This window comes from Dipodomys ordii, unplaced genomic scaffold, assembly GCF_000151885.1.
Source record: "Dipodomys ordii isolate 6190 unplaced genomic scaffold, Dord_2.0 Scaffold85, whole genome shotgun sequence".
In the NCBI taxonomy this organism is placed as follows: domain Eukaryota; kingdom Metazoa; phylum Chordata; class Mammalia; order Rodentia; family Heteromyidae; genus Dipodomys; species Dipodomys ordii.
The window spans coordinates 1260126-1274972 of record NW_012267301.1 but is presented as its reverse complement, the minus strand read 5'-3'; positions in this window follow the sequence as shown (position 1 = coordinate 1274972).

The following is a 14847-nucleotide window of genomic DNA, read 5'->3' as shown; positions in this document are numbered from 1 at the left end:
TGTTAGTGACTTTAACACACAGTGGTGTATGTTTAAGTTTAAGTCATACCATGATAAGGGCGCCTAAAACATCAGAACGACAGCCTCTTCAACAAATGGTGCTGGCAGAATTGGCTCTACATGTGTAGAAAAGTGATATTGCATCCTTATATATCACCCTGCACCAGAATCAACTCCAAATGGATCAAATACCTCAAGGTAAGAGCGGATGCTCTGAGAATATTACAGGAAGGGATAGGGGATATAGTAGGGATCCTTGGCAAAAGTCAAAACTTCTTAAAGATCCAGAAACACAACAACCAAAGAAAGGACAGATAAATGGGATTGCATTAAACTGCAGAGCTTCTGCATGGCAAAGGGCATAACTAACAAGATAAATAGAAAGCCCACAGATTGGAGAAGGTCTTCACCAGCTATACAATAGACAAGGGGCTCATATAAAAAAATATACATATAGCTCAAGAAGCTAAACCACCAATAACAAATCCTCATGAAAACAACCATCATTAATAAGTGGGCTAAAGAATTTTTTAAAAAGACTTCTCTGGGGAAAAAATAAGAATAGCCAATAGACATATAAAGAAATGTTCAACACCTTTGGCCATAAAAGAAATACAAATAAAAAAATGACATTGAGATTTCACCTCACTCCAGTTAGAATTGTCATTATCCAGAAAACAAATAATGTGGACAAAAGTGAACACTACTACACTGCTGGTGTGAGGTAAACTTTTTCAACCACTCTGGAAAGGAGTATAGAGGTTCCTCAAAAGACTATACATAGAGGTCCCCTATGACCTAGCAATTCCACTCATGGGCATACACCCAAACGATCACAAACAAGCCCACACTAAAGCCACCAGAACAACTATGTTCATTGCAACATTATTTATCATCTTTAAAATATGAAATCAACCCAGATGCCCCATCATAGATGAATGGATAGAGACTATGTAGTATATAGACACAATGAAAAATCTATGCTTCCACAAGAAAGATTGACATCACCATATTCATAAGAAAATGGAAAAACTCAGAAAAAATTCATATTAAGTGAAATAAGCCAGACCCAAAGAAACATAGGCTTCATGGTTTCCCTCATTTGTAATAACTAATATGTCTAGGAGAGCCTAGCAGAGGATCAAAATAGCTCAATAGCTAACTATGTATCTATGATCATATAAAATTATATTAATCAAAATGAACTCCATGATATGGAAACAAGAGTATTGTTGTTTTGTTTTGTTGTCTTTCTTCCTTCCTTCCTTCCTTCCTTTCTTTCTTTCCTACCTCTATCCCCCCTTCCTCTTTCCTTCTTTCTTTTAGTGCAGTCTTACAGTTATTGCTTTTGTCTTTCATTTGTTTTCTCCTCTGATTCATTCTGTGGTCCCTGTTTCTGATTTTGGTACCCTTTGTCTTCTACATAAGTTTATCTGATTTGGGGAAAGAAAGGGGAATCACAGAAACAGCAGGGCAAAGGGTGAATCAAGGCAACAGTGGAACTCACTATGTTGGAAATGAACTTTACAACTTTGGGGAAGGAGTGTTGGGAGAGCAGAGAAAGTGGGAGAAAATAAGGGAGGGGGTAACACTGTTCATGTAGCTGTAACCCATCTGTGCATCACCTTTACAAAAAATAAAATTAAAAAAATTCAGAGGCTTTTGTCATGATTAAATTATACAGTGCATAGGAAATTATGAATATATATATTTATTGGGAAAAGTTAGAGTGACCTAGAATTTTTAGATTGTTAGACACCATTCACTGTAGACATATTGGGTGTAAACTTTAAAAAATATTTTGGTAATCTGTCTCTGTCTATCTGACTGTCTCTTTGTTCTTCTTCTCTTTTCTCTATATCTTCACTGTTCAATTTAGAGGTAATATTTTGAGAATTATCCAGTGCAATATTTCCCTCATCTAACTTATGTCCATTCACCTCTTTATTATTAAGTACTTAACGTCATGAAAGTAAAACTTTTTTCTAATTACTAATAGACAAATGGACATATAAATTCGAGATATTTTCATTATCAGAAAACTGCAAATGCCTTTAATTTTTATTTAAAAATTTGTAGACTTACTCATAACAACATTTTGCTGGCCTTGTACATGTGATTCAATGTAGCATTGCTAATCCTCTCCTCACCAATTCTTCTGCTTCTACTCACAAAAAATCAGTAATTTCTACAGAAATATGAGTAAATAATGTGGTAGTTAGTAAAATTTAATATTTAAACAAGATTTAAACAAGATAGGATATTATAAAACACCTTATAAAGCTCTTATAATAAAGATAAAAACGTCTAAATAAGTATCTCTTCCTATCTTCATATTTTTTACTGCTTTAAGATAATGCAGGAATAACAAGAGACATATGTGTATGCCTTATGCCATACTGAACTGGAATACTTACATAATTTTGGAATTTCTGTATATGAAATGAGCTTAAGAAAATTATACTACATGTCTGTCCTTACTCCTGAAATATTGCATTAGAAGTCATTCTCCATGAGACCATGGTTGGTATGATTCTTCCCACTTTATAAAGAAATCTAGGAAGAATTCTTCCATTCAATTATTAAAATTGGTCACTAATAATTTGATAAAGACTATGTTATCAAAACAGAAAAGCAGCCAGAAACTTCAGCTTTCTGTTCCTACCTGTTCAAATTAAAAATGACTACATACATGACTAAGTTAAAGTTTTTACATTTTTTAGAATTTTGTGCTGGGGCTTGCACTTAGGGCCTAAGTACTGTCCTTTATCTTGTTGCTCACAGTTTACGCTCTATCACTTGACCCACAGCCCCACTTAAGGTTTTTTTTTTTTTTTTTTTTTTTACTGGTTGTAGATAAGAGTCTCATTGACTTTCCTGCCTTTTCTAGCTTTGAACCGTGATTCCCCAATTTCAGCCTCCTGAGTAGCTAGGATTACACACATGAGCCACCAGTGCCTAGGTAATGTTTTCACTTTTATAATCAACCTTCTGTTGGAGTTCTAGGCTGCTGGTAATATTCCATTTCTTTTTGGAAATTATGCTTTTTGCAATATTACTTACACAGCAAAAATTCACTTGACCACTTACAAATTGTGTACCCCTTTGAATGTATATTTATTTCAATGTTTATTTAAAAATAACTTAAAGTATGTAGATTCTTTACCTTTCATTATGTTATCTGGAATAAACAGATCACGGGAGATAATTATGGAGATAAACATAATTATGTGTAAATGAGAAATGTTCTGCTAAGTATTTTTCAGAGCATTAATTCTAATTTGAGCAGTGAAAGCATAGCAATCAAACTCTGCTGATTTTTAAATTGAAAATATGTCGATCCTAAACCCCTCATAAATATTAAATAATCATTACAATAATTCATCAAATCTTTAGGGAACAATATGGAAAGAAATCTAGGAGTCATTAAGTGTAAAGGGAAGTAGGGAATAAGTATACTTTGTATAATCTATTTGGGAATTAAGCTAGGTTTTTTGTTTTTAAAGTTTTTTATTTATGGAATTATAAAGCATACAACCTGTTTTTATTTTTCCTTTTTCTTTTGATGTCTTCTTTTTTCCTTTTGCTGTCAGGATTAAAACTCAGAGTCATCTAAAGACCTATACTGTAGCCCAAACCATACATTCTTGTATGTAAGTAAATAAATAGAAACAGTACTAATTGTAGAGAAGAATAACATCAGGTGAATTGTTACCTAAAATGCCAGCAGAATTCATATTGAACACATATAAAAGGAGATTCTCTATCACTGTATTAAATTGTTTCATATTTTCTTAAAATGACAGTGTATTGATTTTGTGATCTGATCTAAGCGAAAATGCAACTCATTCTTGCTGGTATTTTCCTCTTTTATTCAAGCACTTTGTGATTTTTCTTTCTTTTATTGAGCCGAGCTATAGACATAGATAATGTTTTAGAAATAGTTCAGTCCCTATGTCTGTGTGTATTTTTTGTTAGTTAAAATTTTATTTAAAATTGAATTACATGTCAATATATGAAAATATTTGACTCTAATTTTATGAAAAAGTTTACTTCAAAGTAGTTTGAAAGTGGAAAAATTCAACATATATATTTAAAAATATTATCCAACTACTAATTAATTTTTTTGTATTCTCTCAATATAATTATTATTATATATTGAATATAATTGAATGTATATATCGAATATAATTTAAAAGAACAAATCATTTATGGAAGATATGCAGGGTTCTCCCATAAATCCATAAGATGTGGCCATGTGGTTTATCTCCCTTACATATCTTCTGTCTCCAATTATATTATCTGATTGCATTATCCCTGGGTAGTCAATTAAAGTATGTTGTCTATGTGTTTTTACGATAGGATTCTAGTTTCATCTGCTCAATATGTTTCCAGGGTTAGAAGTATTCTAGTAATTCTCACCTTTTCCTGTGAGCAATTCTCACATGTTCTGTTTATCTGGTGGCTCTCTGTTTTTCTTTTCCTAGTAATGTTATGGATATTTTGTATTTTGTCTTATATTTTGTTTTCTTAAATGATAAAAGAACTGTTGCAGAAAGAGATATAAGCATATGCACTGAATTATTACCTTGATCTGATGGCTGATAGTATTTATTATAGTACCAGCTCTATTCCAGATCCTGAGTTCAGCCCTTGGGTAATACAGTGAGCCAAATTCTGCAGTAGTGAAGACTGAGAATGACCATGTTAACTGATCACATTCTTTATAGCAGATATTTATTAAGAAAGTTACTGAAATAAAAAAATTAGAATAATTTTTTCTTACATCACGTAGTTCAGACAAAATGCAAACTAAAAGAAGGATGCAACAGACACTGATAGGGTACATAGGCCCTATAGTGATGAATGAAAGAATATCCAGAGAATATAAATTAAATTACAGAGAGTCAATTACAAGGAAAATCTAGGAGTCCTCAGAGCAAATCTCATGTTAGAATCCTTTGACTTTCACTCCTAACACTTGTTTGTCTAATATATTATATTATATTGTTATATAATATATATTATATGTAACATATATATTATATTATTATATACATATAATATATATATATAACCCATGAGGTTCAAATGAAATATTGAACATCTTCTTTTAAGATGTCTCTTTCTAAAACATTAAGAAAAATTAAACTTGCCCATATATTTATCTTCTACATGTGAAACAAGCAATGAGATAGCATTTTCAATTAAAAAAGTATTTCTACGAAAATGATGGATAATTTTCAGCAAGCATTGGTAGCCCTGAGAATACTCATATACTATGTGAATTATAACTTCAGTAATTGAAAATTGCTCATGTTTGCAACTTGATTTTTCTCATGCCTGACCTAATGTTTTCTGCTTGAGCCTCCAGTACTATGTAACTTATGAATTATAAATTATTTCTTGGGAGTTGTATTCAGTTTATTACAACCTCAGGGACCTCCAAGTTCCTTCTATCTGAATTAGTGAAAATAGCTATTATTTGATAGTTATCAAGTCTTAATGGAGCATTTATGAACATATTGTCTATGGTTTAAAATCAATTAAGGGAGATATTTTTTCTGACTTTAATTTGTTAATGTTTTACATATTTGGGTTTTCTGATTTTCTACCTTTACAAATTCTACTTTCCTCTCTGTCTACTTCCTTAGTATTAAGGTAACCAATCACTGAATAGTCAGTAATTCCCTTTTCTGAATAACAGCATCTTAACTTCAGAACTCCCCACAAGCTTCACATTAAACGTAAAAGACAGCTTATCCTGAAGCACATATTAAATAAAGTGTCAATCATAACTAATAAGTTTTAAGGCATTATCATAAGCAGAGCCCATGTGTGGCCTTTATTCAACTGATTTTTAGACTTAAGGTTTTTTTTTTAACTCTATGAATTGTACTTGTCTTAGCTACTACATATCCTTTGACAAGATAAAACTTTCTCACATTTATCATTGATGTTTAAAAGTCACTACAAAATACCTTTCTTTTACGATTCTGCTTTCTTGGGGTTTTTGTTTTGTTTTTTTTTTTGTGGAGGGTCTGGGGCTTGAACTCATGGCTTGGTCATTCTCTCATAGCTTCTTCACTTAAGGCTGGCATTCGGTCACTTGAGCCTCACCTCCAATTCTAGCTTTTTGATGATTAATTAGAAATTAGAGTCTCACAGACTTTCCTACCCAACCTGGCTTGTAACAACAATCCTCAGATAACATCATCCTTATTAGCTAGGATTTCAGAGCCTCACTTTGTTGTGATGATGATATAGCAAAAAGAGTTATTAGGTAAGTATTAAATATTTTTCTTTTGTGAATAATATGGAATCATTATGAAACGTGGAATTTTTTTCTTACTGAAAATGGTAAGAGTAGTGTAAAAAAAGAAATAAGTCTATATAATAAAGCAGATGTTTCAAGATTTTTATTTGATGGAGAAAAAAGGCAGCAGACCTTGGTGAGAATGCAGCCAAAAGGGATCCCTAATACACCATTTCTTGAAATGTAAACGTGTTCATCCACTCTGGAAAGAAATATGGAGGTTCCTCAAAAAACTTAAAATAGATCTACCATATGTAACAGCAATTCCACCCCAAAGCATTCATCCAAAAGATTATTAACAACAATATGATAAAGCCACGAATACAAGCATGTTCACTGAAGCAGTATTCGCCATGCCAAAGAATGGAATCAGTCCAGATGCCCCTCATTAGATGAGTGAATCAAGAAAATGGGGCACATATACACAATGGTATTTTATTCATCCATTAGAAAAAAATGATGTGCCATTTGTAAAGAAATGGAAAGATGGGGCTGGGAAGGTGGCTCAGTGGTAGAGCGCTTGCCTTGCATGCATGAGGCCCTGGGTTTGATTCCTCAGTAGCACATAAGAAAAAAGAAAAAAGCCGGAAGTGGTGCTGTGGCTCAAGTGGTAGAATGCTAGCCTTGAGCTGAAGAGCTGAGGGACAGCGCCCAGGCCCAGAGTTCAGGACCCACGACCGCCTCCCCCCCAAAAAAAAAAAGAAATGGAAAGATCTGGAGAAAGTTATGTTAAATGAAGTTGTCAGGCCCAGAAAGACAAAAGATGCATATTTTCCCTTTTATATAGAAGGTAGATTTACCTTATAAACTCATAAGTAAATATGTTAAGTGGTATACAAGTATGAAAATGTATTAACTGAAATATGATAGATGTAAGGGAGAACTCAGTATAATTCCTTAGTAAGGCAAAGTTAAAGTTCAACAAAATAAATACTAGCAAATAGGTACTTTAAAGTGGAGGGATAGAGTCAAGGGAAAACAAGTAGACAAATGAAGAAGAGAAAAGGGGGCAATACTGTAAAAAATTCAATGTATATCCTCCAAAATTAAGGCGAGTAATGGAAGATGTAAAAAATTTAAGAAATGGCCTATAAATATATGAGCACATGCTCAATCTTCATTATCAGGAGTGAATTATAATCTAAATAAAATACCACTATTCCAATCGTTATGACTGCAATTTGAAAACACTGACCAAACATACTAGCAAAGACATAAAGGATCTGAAATATTTTTACACTGCTGTTGTATATATGAGTTTGGAAAGCTGGCATATTTACTAAAATTGAGTAAATAACTTCATCTATGGTTCATGAATTTGATTCCTAAGTAGAAACTCAAAATGGATTCATAGCACATGTGTGGATCAAAAGCTATATTTCAAAATATTATTAACAGAATATTCATGCTAAAATGAACAAATTATGCAGCATTAACACAATGGACCACTACTCAGAAGTAAAGTGCATACAGGACTGCTTATGGAACAATTTAGATGAAACTCACAAGTATGAAGAAAAAGAATTAAGACTAAATAACATTCCATACAACTCTGTAGCTAAACTTTAGAAATTATCTTTGGGTCAAATGTTAGATTTGGTTGCATATTAGAGAGGAGTTACTTGATTATTTCTGAGGAGGAAAGGGCCTGAGAAGCTTTGTGAGTTTAGATAATGCTCTATTTTTATAATTTGGCTGCAATGTCATTGCTGGGTTCATTTTGTGATAATTCTGATAACTCCTCAAGCTTTTTGACATTTGAAAAAATTGAATAAAATGTTTGTAATGTGGCCATCAGAGCAAACAAATTATTCTGGTTGGCTTTTTGTCTGTGATTCAAAAAAGCCGTTGATGCCCCAGTGCTTAGCAATAAAGGGCCCCATTACTGACTCTTATAGTGGTAAGGAAAACATTTATTATTTATGGAAAAATAAGACAACTATAAGATTATGAAAATATTAATGAGAAGTACAAATTGTCATGTCGAAAATGAACTTTACAACTTTGGTGGGGGGGAGAATTGGGTGGGGGGGTTGGGGGGAGGTTGGGAAGGGATAGGAAGGGGAAACAAAGGAGGAGTCTACAATGCTTGATAAGAAATGTACTCATTATCTTGCCCATGTAATTGTAACCCCTCTGTACAGTATTTCACAATAAAAAATAAAAATAAAAAATAAAAAAATGAATCCCAAGATATGGAGATAAAGGTCTTTGCTGTTGTTGTTTTTAATGTACTATGTAATTTTTTTCTTTTGTATGTTTCTTCCCCCATGCTATAGTCCCTATTGTTACTGTACTTAATTTTGGTATTCTGCATTTTGTATATACACTTACCTGATTTGGGGAGGAGAAGGGTAATAACAAAATGCTGAAACAAAGACACAGGATGACCCATTGCAACACTGATACTCACAAGACACTTTGTTGGAAATGAACTTTACAACTTGAAGGGAGGGGAGTGGGAGAAAGAAGGGATAGTAGGAGAAAAACAAAGGAGAGGGTAACAATACTTGACAAGAAATGTACTGATTACCTTACTCATATAACTGTAACCCCTCTGTACAGCATCTTTATAATAAAATAATTTTTTTTTTAATTTCAAAACAAACAAAAAAAAGAAAATATTAACAATGATACATTATCATCATCAATATTATTTTGAGGGGCTGGAAATAGAAAGGATTTGGAGCAATTAATTTCAGAAGTTTCCTACAGTTATTTAATAAATGAAGACTATAGAATCATTGAATGTATAGGTTTTTAATTCCATGACTAGAGAGTCTCTGAAAAATCACTCTTGAATATATTTTCATTCAGCAATCTCATAATGTGGTTTAAAAAGTTGTTTTAGACAGCAATAGGAGATCTTCCAACCAAGAAAAGCCCAGGACCAGATGGGTTCATTGCTGAATTCTACAAGGCCTTCAAAGCAGAGCTCAAACCAATACTACTCCAACTCTTCAATGAAGTTGAAAATGAAAGTTCACTACTGAACTCCTTCTAGGAATCCATCATAACCCTCATTCCAAAACCAGACAGGAACTCATCAAAGAAAGAAAACTATAGACCCAAATTTTTGATGAACATCTATGCAAAACTTCTCAACAAAATTTTGGCCAAGTCATCAAAAAACCATACACCATTATCAAACAGGATTCATTCCAGGGATGCAAAGCTGGTTCAATATATGCAAATCAATTAATATAATTCATCACATCAACAAGAGCAAAGATAAGAACCATATGATTATCTCATTAGATGCAGAAAAAACATTTGACAAGAAGATCCAACAGCCCTTCATGATGAAATCTTTGGAGAAGCGAGGAATCCAGAGAAAATTTCTCAAACAATAAAGGCTGTGTATGAAAAACCTACAGCCAGCATTATACTTATTGGTGAAAAGCTAAAGCCATTTCATCTAAACTCAGGAACAAGACAAGGATGTCTACTCTCTCTACTCTTCTTCATTAGAATGCCTAGTTAGAGCAATTAGACAAGATGCAAACATAAAGGGAATCCAAATAGGGAAAGATAAAGTAAAAAGTCTCCCTCCTTGCAGATGACATGATCTTGAATTTAAAGAACCCCATGGAATCCACTCCTAAGCTGCTCAAGCTGATTAGAAACTTTGGCAAAGTAGCAGGGTATAAAATTAACCCTCAAAAATCAACGGCTTTTTCTTTCATGTGATTGTTTCTAACACATTTATAAGATTATTTCTTTGTTGCTTTGTATGTCCTTCCCTCATGGTATAACCCCTGCTTTCACTGTATTTGAGGTTGGTATAATTTGTGGAGTGGAAGGGACAAAACAAATCGTTTAAATAAGGATACAGGTGGATCCATTGCAACAATGAAATGTACAAGTCGTTATGTGGAAAAACAAACTTTACAACTTTGGTGGGGGGGAGGAGCATTGGATGGGGGGCAGAGGGAGGATAGGAAGGGATGGGAAGGGGAAACAAAGGAGGAGGCTACAATGCTTGATAAGAAATGTAGTCATTATCTTGCCCATGTAATTGTAACCCCTCTGTACAGTATTTTCACAATAAAAAAAAAATCAACGGTTTTACTGTATGCCAGTAATGAGAAGAGCACAGTGGAAATCAGGAAAACAATTTTTTTGTAATAGCCTCACAAAAAAATCAAATACGTAGGAGTAAACTTAAGAAGTGAAGGACCTGTATGACAAAAACTTCAAAAACCTGAAAAAGGAAATTAAAACAGATCTAAGGAAGCGGGAATACCTCCCATGCTCCTTGATAGGGAGAAATAACATCATGAAAATGGCAGCTCTGACAAAGTCTATCTGCAAACTCAATGCAATATCCATCAATATCCCAACTTCATTCTCCAATGAAATAGAAGAAGCAATTCAAAAATTCATATGGAACAATAAAAGACCCTGAATAGCAAAAATAATCCTTATCAGAAACAACAGTGCTGGAGAAATAAAAATACCAGACTTTGAACTCCACCACAAAGCCATAGTAATCAAAACAGCTTGGTACTGACACAAAAATAGACCTAAAGACCAATGGAACAGAACTGAAGACTCAGAAATGAACCCACAGACCTATAGCCACCTAATTGTCAATAAGGAGGCCAAAAAATAGAATGGAAGAAAGATAGTCCCTTCAGTAAATGGTGCTAGAGAGACTGGTTAAACTAAAATTAGACCCTTCTATATCATCCTGAACCAAAATCAACTCCAAATGGATTGAAGACCTCAAAGTAAAAGCGGACACTCTGAAAATATTACAGGAAGGAATAGGAGAAACTCTGGGGCTCTTTGGCACAGGCCGAAAATTTCTTAATAGAGACCCAGAAACTCAACAAATCAAAGAAAGGTTGGAAAAAGGGGATTGCATGAAACTGCAGAGCTTCTGCATGACAAAGGACACAGCTAGCAAGATCAATAGAAAGCCCACAGACTGCAAGAAGATCTTCACTAGCCATACAACAGACAAAGGCCTCATATCTAAAATACATTTGGAACTCAAAGAATTAAATCCCCCAACAACAAATCCTCAAAGAAACAACTGCCCAATAAATTTGTGGGCTAAAGGCTTAAAGAGAGATTTCTCTGAAGAGGAAATAAGAATGGCCAGTAGACACATTAAGAAATGCTCAATTTCTCTGGCCATAATAGAAATGCAAATCAAAACAACATTGAGATACCATCTCACCCCAGTTAGAATGTCTATAATCAAGAAATCTGATAACAACAGATGCTTGAGGGGATGTGGCCAAAAATGAACCCTACTGCCTTGTTGGTGGGAGTGTAAACTTGTTCAGCCACTCTGGAAAGCAGTATGGAGATTCCTCAAAAGACTGCCCATAGAGCTCTCCTATGACCCAGCAATCCCACTTTTGGGCATTTATCCAAAGGATCACAAACAAGGCCATATTAAATCTACTAGCACAGCTATGTTTATCACAGCATTATTTACCATAGCTAAGATATGGAACCAACTCAGATGCTCTTCAGTAGATGAATGGATCAAAAAAATGTGGTACATATATACAATGGAATTCTTTGCTTCCATCAGAAAAAACAACAACGTCCAATTTGTAAGGAAATGGAAAGAGTTGGAAAACATCATATTAAGTGAAGTCACCCAGTCACAAAGAAGTTTAGGTCCCATGGTTTCCCTTATTTGCAATAATTAGCATCCATATGATAATCTTATCAGATGAGCTGAAAAGCTCAAAAACCATGTACAAATGACCATATAAGTTCATGCTAAGTGAAATGAGCCCCAAGATATGAACACAAGGTCTGTCTTTATTGTTACTGTTTTAAATGCACCATGTGATTTTATTATTTTTTGTTACTGTTTCTTTTGTATATTCTTTCCCCTATGGCATATTCCTTGTCAATCTACTTGATTTTGATATCCTGCATCTTGTATATACATATGCCTAATATGGGGAGAGGAAGGGGAATAACAAAACACTGAAATAAGGGCACAGGATGACCCATTGCTACGTAGATACCTACTGGAAAGTATATTGGAAATGAACTTTACAACTTCGGGTGGGGGGAAGAGGGAATAGGAGTGTGGGAGCTGGGGGAGGGAAGGGATAGTGGGACAACAACAAGGAAGGGAAGGGGTAACAATGATCGACAATTAACCCCCCTTTCCCATACATCTTTAAAAATATTTAAAGTTGTTTTACATTCTATCACTGATCATGGTTTTCACATGAAGTGAAAGAGAAAGGAGGAAATTTTAAAAATACAGTGAAATTTTTAAATTAGACTTCAAAAAGCATGGAAGTAATAGTCTGTTAAGACATTGATACCAAGTCGCATGACAGTGCAGCTTAGAAATAATAGAATTTTATCTCTAACCATCTGTGAGGCTGAGAAGTACAAGAAGGCATTGGCAGATTTACTGTCTTTGGAGAATCATTTCTTGGTTGATCTATATGTAGGTTGTACTTACATACATAGTGTAAGGAGAGAGCAAACCTTTTTAGGTTCTTTTTAATAAGGACTCTAATTCAAATGCTTTCATGGTCTAGTCGTATCCCTAAGGTCTTGCCTCTAATACCATCATCTCTGAGGTTAGCATTTCAGCATATGACTTCAAAGGTGTAGATAGACATTCAGTCCATTGCAAATACATAAAATGGCATCTTAAGTTGGTACTGTTTTTAGTGTTTTCATTTTGCCTAGGGTATATTTTCTAACTTTATGTAATAGACTTGTATCATTGATGATAGTTGCATGATCATAAAAAAGATGACAAACTTTACTATATATATATATATATACATATGTGTATGATTACTTACTTCATTACATGTGAAATTGTGAGAAATGAGGGAAAAATCTGTACTATTCCAGTTTAACTCCTGACCTGGTGAGTCCTAATACTTTTGCTGTTTCTGTCTAAAGGATCTATGGTCTTTTATACTAGATTTAACAAGGAAATAAGGTATAAAGAAAATAAGTTACAGTTCATAGAAACAGCCTTTGCACAACTACAACTAATGGCCCAAAGAAAGATTTATTGCATTCTGGATCCCCTAGAATGACAGAAGGGCTTTCAGTGATTCTCAGAATGTTGTATGTTCTGATACAAGTTGCATAGTACTCACTTGCAACTTCTATTCTAATGGCAGAGAATTTGAGGAGATAGTAATATGTTAAACAAATAATAAATCAATTTTGTGTGGGCGTACATTTGCCTGATTTTTTAAAAAGATGAGAAAGCTTAAGCAAAAGTAATTAAGAAATTAATTTTCAAAATACATGTAATGTTCTAATTAAATGTAAATTTGTCTTCATAATTGGAAACATCCAATTCCCTGATATTGTTATATATTCTATCAATAGGAGATAATCTCCTTAATTATTTTACTCAAAGTTGTACTTATAATTTTAATTTTCTAAACATAAAGTAGAAATATAAACTGAGTACATCATGGCAAATATGTAATAGAGCCATCAAGATTTGTGTGTGTGTGTGTGTGTGTGTGTGTGTGTGTGTGTTTGTGTGTGTGTGCAAGTGAGTGAGTGCAGGTGAGTTCTGGGTCTTGAATTCCTGAGATTTTTTGGCTCAAGGCTGGCATTCTACCACTTGAGCCACAGTTTCATGTCTGGCTTTTTTTTTTTGTAGTTGATTGAAAATAAGAATTTCATTCACTTTCCTTCCTTGGCGGGGTTCAAACTATGATTCTCAGATATTAGCTTCCTGAGTAGCTAAGATTACAAGTGTGAGCCATTGATACCCAGCGCTATTAAAATTTTATATTGGATCACCAAAGCTATAAAAGAATGAATTTACCTACTATTTATGAGAAAGGAGAAAAAAATTGCTTCCATATATAGACTTCATCATTCACTTTCTAAACTAAAATAGTTCAACTCATTGTCCCCCAATTTATGAACATTACAGACAATTCTATTCTATTTGTTGGATAAGCAGAGTTCTATATCACATGTTGATCTCAAGGATGTATGATACCTGGACTATAAGAAATATGAAACATAAAGGAGCCAGCCAGAATGAATGAACAGTTCATATGAACTACTTAAAGACACATTTGAAATCATAATTTTTATTCTTTATATTTCTCTTAATATATATTTTTTATTGTAAAGATACTGTACAGAAGGATTACAGTTACATGAGCAAGGTAATTTACCTACTACTTATGAGTATTCTATTGAGTATTATTGCCCCTTCCTTTGTTTTCCCCTACCATGCCTTCCCTCCCTACCTCCCCAACTCCTCCCTTCCCTCCACTCCCAATCCCGGAGACTTGTAAAGTTTGTTTTCAACATACTGTCTTGTATATTTCATTATTACAGTGGGTCATCCTGTATCATTATTTTTTTTTGTCAGTCGTGGAGCTTGAATTCTGTGCCTGGGTGTTGTCTAGCTCAAGGCAAGCTCTCTACCATTTGAGCCACAGTGACACTTTTGGTTTTGTGGTGGTTTATTGAAAATAAGAGTCACAGATTTTCCTGCCCAGGCTGGTTTTGAACAGTGATCCTCAGATCTCAGCTTCCTGAGT